Source organism: Lissotriton vulgaris, chromosome 2_1, assembly GCF_964263255.1.
Source record: "Lissotriton vulgaris chromosome 2_1, aLisVul1.2, whole genome shotgun sequence".
Classification (NCBI taxonomy): domain Eukaryota; kingdom Metazoa; phylum Chordata; class Amphibia; order Caudata; family Salamandridae; genus Lissotriton; species Lissotriton vulgaris.
In genome coordinates, this window is record NC_141687.1 from 1,708,398,953 (window position 1) to 1,708,410,312 (window position 11,360).

Sequence of the window (11,360 nt, forward strand, 5' to 3'; positions counted from 1 at the left end):
AACTTGTTTAACTTGTTTAATCACATTGACCTTTAACATTTCTCCCCGTTTGGTGCCCTCCCTCTTAACACCAAAATCTACACTCCTCCCACCCCCACTTCCGTGTTAAGTAGAGTGCCCTTCGTCATCGGCCGCCCGGGGTCAGCCTCTCCCAGATCCCCTCTATAGCCGCAGAGGCCACGGTGATCAGCCCACCTCTCCTCCTCCCCTGCAGCAGCTGATCTACCACTGCAGTTCGCAACGCTCTGCAGGTAAAGCCCTTTAATGCCTTTGTGCATCTAGAGGTGACTCATTGGTTATGCAGCATTTTCCATTGTTGATCACAACGATTAAGCTGTTAAAAACGTTGTTTGCGCTTTGAAGGTGCTCTACAGCATGTTCAAGAACTATGAATTCCTAAAGATTATTAACACCAGAAGGATCACTTCTGACATTTGATTGGTTTTTGCACTTCACTTTACTCATTCAGTACAGCTGTTGGATAGATTTTTAGGTCTTGCCTATCCCACTCACCCTCACTCACCCTCACACACCATCACAGCCCCCTCTCACCCGCACACCCCTCACAACCCTCTCACCCTCACACCCCCTCACTCACCCTCACCCTAACACACCCTCACTCACACTCACCCTCACTCACACTCCTCACCCTCACACCCCCTCACCCTCACACACCCCCTCACCCTCACACACCCTCACCCTCACTCACCCTCAACCCCACACCCTAACACACCCTCACACCCCCTCACCCACCCTCACCCTCACACCCCCTCACACCCCTCACCCCCTCACTCACCCTCACACCCGCTCACTCACCCTCACACCCCTCACTCACCCTCACACCCCCTCAGCCTCACAACCCTCTCACCCTCACACCCTCTCACCATCACAACCCTCTCACCACTCAGTGCCACATAATTATATGCTTCATAATTACACTGCGCTCAACGCAACATACACTCCAAATACCACTCAGTGCCACCTAATTACACGCCACATAATTACACTGCACTCAATGCAATATACACTCCAAATAACACTCAGTGCCACATAGTTAACCTCCACATAATTACACTGCACTCAATGCAACATACACTCCAAATACCACTCAGTACCACATAATTACACGCCACATAATTACACTCTACTGAATGCATCACACACTCCACACAATACCACTCAGTGCCACATAATTATATGCTACATAATTACACTGCACTCAATGCAACATACACTCCAAATACCTCTCAGTGCCACATACTTATATGCAACATAATTACACTGCACGCAATGCAACATACACTCAAAATACCACTCAGTGCCACATAATTACACGCCACATAATTACATCCACCACCATCACATCCACCACCACCACATCCACCACCACATCCACCACCTCCACATCCACCACCACCACATCCACCACCTCCACATCCACCACCACCGCATCCACCACCACCACATCCACCAACACTTCCACCACCACCGCATCCACCACCACCACATCCACCACCACCACATCCTCCACACCCACCACCACTACATCCACCACCACATCCACCACAACCACCACCCCATCCACCACCACCGCATCCACCACCACCACCGCATCCACCATAACCACACCCACTGAACATAATCTTCACAAAAGTTATTTACAAACGTTTAAGCTATTGCCATTATAAATTACAATAACTTTTATTTAAGTATTAATTATTTACAAAATTAAAAGCCATTGTTATCTGTAATATCAATACATCTAAGTCACGTAAATACAACACACATTGCATTACAAATGCTATAGGTGTCACATTTTCAAAAGTTAAAACTATTGACATTGTAACTGACAAAGCTATTAATTTTGCTACTTTCAAAACCAACACATAAATAAAAAAGTGTCATTTACAATACCAATAGCTCAAACTTTCCTAATGCGAGACCTATTGCATTTCCAATGCTTGTTTTTTTTTATCTTTTCGCCTGCAAAGGCAAAAATGTTTTTTTAGGTCGAGCTTAGCGCAGTGTGAGCACTCCAAAGTTCTCCATCTGGCTAGGATTTCTCCCACGCATTAGGTTGGTTGTTGCCTGTGTCATTTACTTTTCGTAGCCTGCAAATGGCTAAAGGCGAGCGCATGTCCCACCTCTTTAGCAAAAGTTCACTCCCACAGCATTTTGCTTGCGGGAACCAGCAGCGGTGCGCAGGGTCCCAGCGGCATTCCTTAAATTCTTTGCAGTGCACACGCACCACTCGCAGTCTTCTAATACCAGGGCAGAAAATGCTTTTCTCCTGCCTGCTGTTGCAAGTATCTGCTTATCGGTATATGTATTTGTTTAACCAGTATAGCACATACCACAGGGCTAGCCTCAATTGGATTAAACGAGGCCACACTTATTTTTTGTTTGGTGCGATCCCTAAACACAGGCGCAAGCAGAGCAGGTGCACCACCCAGGGCGAAATCTTATGATCCTACAGTATGGGGCTTCGTCCCGCCTCTGTCTTCCATTGGCTAGCTCCATAAATGGAGGCTAGCCATTGGAAGAGATTGGCTGTCAATCACGCTTTCCCAGTGAAAACGCGATTTGGGGGTGTTTCTGACTCTTTTTTTAAGTCCCGCCCCTTGTTGCCGTGTGTCCCGGGCCGCGCTGTGATTGGCTGCCGGCCCGGGACACCCCCGTGACGTCATTCCCCGGGCCGCGCTGTGATTGAGCTGGGATGGGGCAGTGAGATAAATAACGGTGATGGATCAAGCCCTGATCTTTGGACTGGGTAAGAGTGGTCTGTTTAACTCAAACACTCTGTTCATCACCACCCCCTTTTTGTAAATCGTGATTGGGCTTCCGGCCCGGGACACCCCCGTGACGTCATTCCCCGGGCCGCGCAGTGATTGGCTGCCGGCCCGGGACCTGACTTGTTTCTTGTTCCCAATTATGTTTGGTTTTGCAGAAATAACTGCTTTACAATTCCGCGTAAATAATTGGCATAACGTACGGAGAGAAACTTGGTACTTTCCCCGCGTGCAATAACCTGGTTTGGTGTACACAAAGACTACAGCCAGCTCGGCGGCCCTAAAAGTGACCACAACAAAAACCTCCCCCGCCCTCAGGTGCACTTTAGCCAACATCCAGACCAGTTTCGGGCAGGTCAGCCATGCCCTCCGGCTGTCGGGAAGGGGTGGCCATAAGGCAATAAACGCGGCCATATAAACTGCTGGGCCCGGCGGCCACAAATCACCAATTAACTGTCAATAAGGCCTGGAGGGCGTGGTGTAGGGCCGTGGTGAGCGGGCACCAGTGCAAACCTGTCGGGGAAGGGAATGGAACGTCTGCAGAGAAGCGAAAACACAATCTCGTTTAAACAGTGGAAGAGTTCCCAAAGGTTTTTAACGTTATGTCTGTTTTTGTGAGCTGGTTTAAAAGTTTGAAGACTCTGTATTTTTGGTTAGCTCATTAAGGAATGTTTTTGTTCACAGCAACTCGGAAAGGTGAAGTGGTGGATATAAACAGAAACGTTCCGTCCAAAGTGCCGGTGAGATTTCTTTGGTAATATTGTTCTCCCCCCTCAAGAAAACTGTTTAGGGTGTCGGCAATGGGCCTTCTGGGTATCTAGAAATGCGACCGCCCTCTGTTCTCATCTTGCCTACTTGGCATATTGTGTGATTCCCGTCAATTAACAGTGGCGCCCGGCAGTTTGAGGCAGACTGCTGAGAGCGCTTAGAAACCATTTTCGCAAGGTTTATCTGAGCTACATGCTGCTGTTAAACGCTGCTTAACATGAAATTAACGTGAAAGTGTTTGGGCATGCTGGTGATTCGTATAAGTAATCGTGCGCGTTTTTTTCTTATGTTGTTTTTCTCGATTTATTTATTTTGCTCAGGTGGTCGTCGAAAGGTATCAAAGGGAAAAGTACTTGCCTGTATTGGATAAAACGAAATTTCTTGTTCCTGAGGAACTGACCATGACGAAATTTATCACCATTATTCGGTACGTTGAATTATCTGAGCGTCCTGTTTATATACTTATATGTCCAGCCGCTTGCGGATGTGGCCAAGGAGTGGGGACTCACGCTGGTCTCATACGCCGACGACACCCAGTTGGTCGTCACCCTCTCGGAAAGCCCGTCCACCGCGGCATCCAAGTTTAGAGAGGGCATGGCATCAGTGGCACAATGGATGACGGACAACTACCTCCAACTTAATGCCGGAAAAACCGAGGTGCTCCTCCTTGGCCGTAACACCTGCCTATGGAACGAGCACTGGTGGCCGTCATCCCTTGGCACCACTCCATCCCCTAAAAACTGTGTAAAAAATCTGGGAGTCTGGATGGATGCCAATCTCAGCTTCCAGTCACATACTAAAAAGGTGGCAGCCACCTGCATAGGGCTCCTAAGGAACCTCCGGCCTATACTTGGACTCTTTGACTCTAAAGCTCGCCAGCTTATTATCCAGGCAACCATCTTGTCCCGCCTGGATTATGCCAACGTTCTTCTACTGGGAGCAAACAAAGAGGAAATAGCTAGGTTCCAGCGTATCCAGAATACGGCGGCCAGATCACTGGTCGGTCTCCCACGCAGATGCTCAGCCAGAGCTACCATCCGTAAACTACACTGGCTGCCCGTGGAGCACAGAGTGAAATTCAAAGCTCTTATCACGATCTTTAAGATCGTTAAGCAGGGAAACCCCCCCCTGTTGCGAAATCTGGCCCGACCATACGTCCCCGGTCGCGACCTTCGCTCCTCTAACCAACTCCTCCTGACAGTCCCCAGAATCAGACTCAGCCGCACTGGTGGCCGCTCCTTTAGCGTCCTGGGGCCCAAGCTTTGGAACGGTCTCCCCCTAAGTATTCGCTCCATAGATTGTCTCCCGGCCTTTCGCAAAGCCATCAAGACCCACCTCTTCCCCGCTCTCTAGGGCCCTCATCCTCCCCTTCCCGTTCTGTAAGAGTTAGTTTGTCTCTGAGCGCCGGGACACCCCATTGCTGGGGTAGCTGTTGCGCTTTACCAAACCTAGAAATTAGAAAATTAGAAATTAAAGTAGGTTGGGATTGTTTTGACTGACACGTGTGTAATTATGCGTCTTTTACTCAAAAGAAAGTTAACACCGAGCTGCTGTTTTATCTCTTTTCGCGGGCCAGAGTACAAGAAAGGCGCAGTGGAATTGCTGAACTAAGAGGGGGGCCTTTTTGGAGCACACAAATTCGAATAGTGTCTTCGGAAAATCGCGTAATCTTTCACTGAAGCACTTTTGCTGATGCCAACTATCTCCTTCGAGGTACTGCTGCAAAAGAGCTGCTAATTTGTCGTCCATTTTAATAAAATGGGCTATTGAGTAAACTCATGCTCCTGATTTACGTGTGATCTGCACTTGCACCTTCGAATTCAGGTAAGGCCAACTCGGCCTGTCATCCGTCCGGTCATTAAGTCGTAGTAACTCCTGCTGTCTGGCAAACTTATATACGACAAACTGCTGCGTTAAGGCGACAAGCTATCAGTGACGTTTAGTTGATACATTTACATGAGTTAAACATAGTAGTTCCACCTTCTGTGAGAGCGAAGACGCTATTTCCCGCCTAATGATGCTTGAAGGGAGTTGAATAACCTGAGTGTAAAGTTCGTTGACTAGTTGTCTGTGGTGCTGGCTGAAGCCTGGTACGGCCGAGCCACTCTAAACGGGCACCATGTCAACAATGGCCGGTCACATCACAAAAGGTGAGGCTTAACGGCCCAGATACGGCGTTTTGTCCCGTCTCCAGGCGGCAGGTTGTATGCATATTGCCAATGTGCAACAAGGACGTTAGTCTATTAATTATCTTGACTGGTGTTGCTCCTGGTACCTTCAGCCCTCCCGCCCCCCTTACCCTACTGTCCCGGTTGTAATCGCATTTGTACAGCGCCTAAAACACTCAACAGGTGTCTAGTAGCATCAGCCGAAGACAGCACGGTACGCCGTGGGGTATTGTTTGGTTGAATGTGTTGAATTGCTTTCATGTCTATTTGCGAAGTCTTTTGGGGTAATTTGTACCTAGAATTGTGCATGTTGGTGTTGTGGTGCGACGTGGGAGCAAGGAGTTGGCAGTAGCTGAATCTACTCCGTTGTACAGGCCCCTGCACAATTCGTGCAAAAACAACAATTTGACGTAGATGCACGTTCTGTATAATGCTAGTGGCAGGGGAGGCACCAGAGGGAGGTGGGAGATTGCAGTAACGGATGCTGAGCGCGAAATCAACCATGACGCAGCTTATTATTTTGTAGCAAGGGATGGTTGCTTTAGATTTCAGTGTAGCGCCGTGGAGCCTGTAAGGACAGGGTAGATGTATTTGTAGAGGGTGTTTTATTGCACTTTAACCTACTTTAATGGGAGAGCCATGCCTTCCTTTGGTTCCATGTTCTTAGTAAAACGTGTTCGATTGGTTTGGGAGGGTTGTTGGTGAGCACACCATCGTCACGTGGTTTGCCTCGAGGAAAGTGGCCATGTTATGAATGTCTTCCTTGCTCACCATGCGAGGATACAAAACCAGTCTGTGGTCTGAGAATGCTTCATCCAGTCAGAATACAGATTTGTTCTGGACAACCAAGTTGTCCAAAATGCAGTGTGTGCAGTGATTCGGCCGCACTCAACCAGGCGTAAAGAGATTTTATTGTAGTGGATATTTTAGTAATGTTATATAATAAACGATTATTCATTCATAAAGCGATTTTTAAAAATAATTTGCCTCATCTCACCCTACTTTCCTGATTGTTGATCCACACTATCGTAGCACGGGATTGCCAGTAATGCTATACTGCGTGTTTGCTCTTCCAGGTTCACACCCAATAGCAATTTCAAGGTGGTATGAAATCCTATCGATTAATTCACTACTCTTTTTATGCAACTTTTTTTGAGTAAGTAACAGTTCCTTGAGATTTGTTTTACCGCATAATGCACCATAGCGATGACCTCGGTTCCACAAGTCCATGTGGTGTATTTTACTTTGCATATTAATACGCTAATGCTGTGTAAAGGAAGGCAGGTCTTCGCTGCTGCATGAAGCTATTGGCATTGTAAATGACAATGCCATTTATTTATCTGTTTTCAAAACCAACACATAAATAAAGTTTGTCATTTACAATGCCAATAGCTCTACCTTTTCCGAAGGCGAAACCATTCCATTGTAAATGCTTGTTTGTTGCTGTGGTTTAATTTAAATTAGTGGAGCGGGGGCAGGAGCTAAAGTAGTTTGCCATTACGAAGACTTTTTTTCCTTTAATTAAAAAGTTCTTCACAATATGCTAATTCAAAACACGCCCCCCCTGTGTCTTTCACAATCCCCTAACCCCTCCCACAACACTCGCGCCTGGCCCCTCCCTCATCCAAAGTGAATGCATCCAGCTGCTTTGTGGCAACATCTTGTTTTTTTAGATCCCTAGAGTAAATGGTTCGTGCGGAGCAAACTGTGCTCCACACGGCACAAAATAATTTCCTCCTGAATGCCTCTCCTGCAACAGTTTTTTAAAAATGTACTAAACTAGCACTCACATACCGCTCTGCACACCTCGGCTGGATTAAAGGCTGCTTAATGGGTCTCACATTAGGGACAGTTTAAGCTATTGGCATTATTTTATTTATTTAAATACCAATGCCTTTAATTTATCTTATAAGGTCCCAAAGGCGAGTTATAATGCAAAGGGTTCTTTGAGAGGCAGTGCAAGCCCAGCTCTCCTTGTCTTGCTGATAAACTCAAAGCTGCTCACCATCTGAAGTTGGAGAATGGCAGCTACAACCGATGTCTTTCTGGGGGACAATGCCAAATCCCACAGAGCAAGAAAAAAACAAGCATTGGCAAAGCTAATAGGCTTTAAAAAATAAATATATATTTTGGCAGTGAGACGTGAAAGAAGGACAGGAGGGGTAAAATAATCAGAACAGAAGGGCAGGTAGGGGAGAAGCGGAGTTGAAAAATAAAAGCACACTGGAAACCAAGGAAAGCAGTGGGGAGAAAAGTACACGACAGACAACAGGTGGACACACATGCACTCTCATGGAGTGCTTCGCAAAAAGGATAAAATAAAACCTGAAAAGCAGACACAGGTGCACGCATAGAAGCAGCCAATTAGACGGGTCCAGAGGAGGGACAATTACAGGCTGGCCCAGCTAATACATCGCGCCAGCGAACAAAAAGTAAGTAAAAGTGAATGACAAAACAAAAAGCCAGTGTTTAGCAATAGGAAAAGTGCACTCCTAGGTCCGTTTTCAGCATGTCCACAAGAAGCCAGCACACGGTCTGGTGGGCTCCGACCTAAAAAACTGTCTTTATTTTATTTATCCAGCTATATTGCACTCAGACTTGCTTTAGTCCTCCGTGTAGGCAAGAGGTGGGAAAGCAGCTTTTACTTAATCAGAGAGAGAAGGAAAGAAGCTAGAGCGACTCTGCCTCTCATTGATGCTATTTCCATTACAGATAACAGGGCCATTGCTCCAAGTGAGGCACTGGAACACGGGTGCAGCTTAGCCTCGTAACTCCTTTTCATTTTAGACGTCTGGTGTACCAATATTTTTTTATTGTCTTTACCAACAGAGCAATAACAATTGCTAAAAATTCTCCCCTTTTAGGTCTTTGCATGGAGCTAATGGCCTTAACTACGGTGTACGTAATTATAATTACCAGGTGGTATAGTCTGCAGGTATTAACAATTAATGGCCTTTAGTGTAGTAAACACGTCCCAGGCAGTTACAAACATCACATCGATCTTCTGAAGTGCACTGACAGGACATTTCTTTAACAACATACTAAAATAGATACATTTGCTCTGTGGAGACTCTGTCCCCAAAGAGCTTTACAAGTCGTTTGAAATGAAAAAAAGATAGTTGTTACTATCCCTTTTGGGAGCTCTGAAACCCTTGCCTACATGGAAAGTATGCTACAGCATATAGAATGTCTGGTTGGAAGGGTGTTGCCTTTATTTTGAATTTCTGAGGGAAGTATTTCCATGTCATTTGTCTTGAACCCCGAGGTGCGGTTAATGTGTTATGGAAAACAGCACTTAGCACTGTGATAAATGAAGTGCACTGTTTATGTTCTCAGAACTCCAGCAGCTTTGAACATCTCAAATAGTCCATTTATGGTATTCTTATGATCATAGTTCACTAAGCTGGTAATTGCACTGGGTTGTCCATTCTGAGATTTTTAATGTAAAGCTTATTGTCCTGAGTAGACATGGGTTGGAGGGAGAAAACTGCTGGGAAGGACGGTTACTATCATCCCCATTATGACTGTCCTTATGAGATGTCAAGAGGTCACAGTATGTAGCTAGTTGGGACCTACGACGATGGAATAAATGAGAGTCATCTGTTGGCCAGCAGTATGGTATGTGGAAGATCTCTTCAGTTATTCCATACTGGTTCAGTTGGTGATGGGTGGTTTGTTGCTACAGACTGGTACAGCACTGGCTGATGGACATGAACAGTAGATATTCTGTTTTATGTGAGTGCAGGAGGGCCAAGTAGTACCAGGAAGTTATTATACAGTTTGGTTGAACTACAGTGTGCCCAAACGCTAAGTGTGATGGTATTAGTAATGGTCAGGGGCCCTAGTGTGTAATGGGCACACTTTCCCTGTTTGTGCCTGACGCACCTTAAAACAGGTGAGCCAGGCGCAAACGGAGGAAAGAGCGCCCTATCACATGGAATTCGCTGCCCTCAGTGCAGCCACAAGGGAATCGCATTCATGTGAAAAACGGAGCAGCTGCTTAGAAGTCGCTCTGTATTTCACAGTGCAGGCGACAACCTGTCTGCACTTTTATGGGGGTTAGAGATTCCCTTGTAGGCAGGTGCAGTAAGTGGCTGCCTCTGCCTGCAAGGGGGTGAGCGTCATGGGACCCCCTTCACCTCCTCTAGAAGGCTGCCATCAGTGGGCACGCTGTCAGTATGCCTCCTGACAGCTTCTTTGCCTCTGCGCACACATCTATAATAAGGCCTGTGCGCAGATGCAAAGGGGTTCCTTCGGTAGCATGGGGCAAGTTTAGTTGCGTTAAGGCTATTTATTGCCTTGAGCATTTATCAACCCGCATTAAGATATATTCAAATATAATAAGCTGAACTTACAGATGTATATATTCACTAGAATTCCAGCACTATCAATGCAGTGTTTTATATGCTTTGACTTATTTCTGCTATTGAGGCCACTCACAATTTACATTTGTGTGCTCATTACCATTTAAATATATTTTACAATGCATAATGTTGTTAGCAATTTCGTTACATGTAGGCTCAGTATAACGTTTTTGCAATATTTCGATAGCATATCAACAGCTCATGCTTCATAATGATGCAATTTGATATTTAGAGGGAAACGAAATAGCTTTAGATGAGTCTACAAGGGAATTCTATGTCAGACCCGCAGATACGGATTACCCGAGTCCAGCATATCCGCCGGTTCTCTCAACCCTGAAGCATCCTAAGGGATCATCTTCCATACTGGGCTGTTTTAGGACATCCTTCAGATCTCTACGGGCTTCTAGGACCAGGAATCCCCGATTGGGAGAGGGCCATCCTCTGCAGGGGGTAGAATTTGTCCACGACTTCCTCAAAGGCCACCATGTGCCTTTAGAAAAAAATCCTGTCTCAATCTTTAAAAGGCAGCAAAGGGAGGAGACTTAGCAATCATTGTGCTTTAAGTCACCAACACCGGCAGTTGAAGAAGCTGGACACAGCTTTTTCTAACCTAAGGTGCTTCTCAGTAGATGACACTAACGACACAAACGGAATGTCAATCTAGATTCACAAAATGCACCCTTCCCGCGAGGTGAACGAAGATACAGACGCAGTGTTTAGTTCCGCGAACAGAAGGTGCATGAAGCAACTCTACGATCTCTATCTCCACCGCCTCTCACCTTATTATCAAAACGCCTCCATCTTGAACCCCGTTCCATTTCCCGGGCATCGGTGACGTCACACATAAAAGAACGGAATCATGGGAGATGTAGTCGAAGAAACGCTTCCGGGATATTCGGCCATTTCCGGACTTTGGAGTGTAAGATACAGAAAGTGGACTGTATAACCGCTTTCAGCTACTCCCTTTGCCCTAGAAGGCTGTGGTTCGTGATGTCTCTCATCCAACGCAACACCCAGGGTCGAGCAGAACAACATGCGTTTATTTGTATGTCCCGTGGATGTGGCTTAACGACCGGAGCTGCCACTTTTTATTTCCTTCATTTATTTAATGCAGTTTTATAAAGCGCGAACTTAACCCAAATGTGTCAGAGCGCTTTACAATAGTACCAAGTAAGTTACACAAGGTATACATGATGTAATTTACACACTAAGAAGTTGCGTATACAGTCGGGATTATAACAAGCATTTGCAATGCAATAGGTCTCACATTA

The 11,360-nt window shown here is 46.1% G+C and overlaps 1 protein-coding gene across 2 annotated transcripts in view; it reads right to left on the reverse strand.

Annotated features, from left to right (window-relative positions):
- Positions 1-10,925, reverse strand: part of TSSC4 (tumor suppressing subtransferable candidate 4) — a 71,612-nt gene extending 60,687 nt beyond the window's left edge. For both annotated transcript variants that reach the window (XM_086957703.1, XM_086957705.1), the window contains exon 1: positions 10,869-10,925. The gene's annotated coding sequence lies outside the window, so the exon portion shown is untranslated. The remainder of the gene's footprint in view (positions 1-10,868) is intronic.
- Between the last annotated feature and the right edge of the window lie 435 nt (positions 10,926-11,360).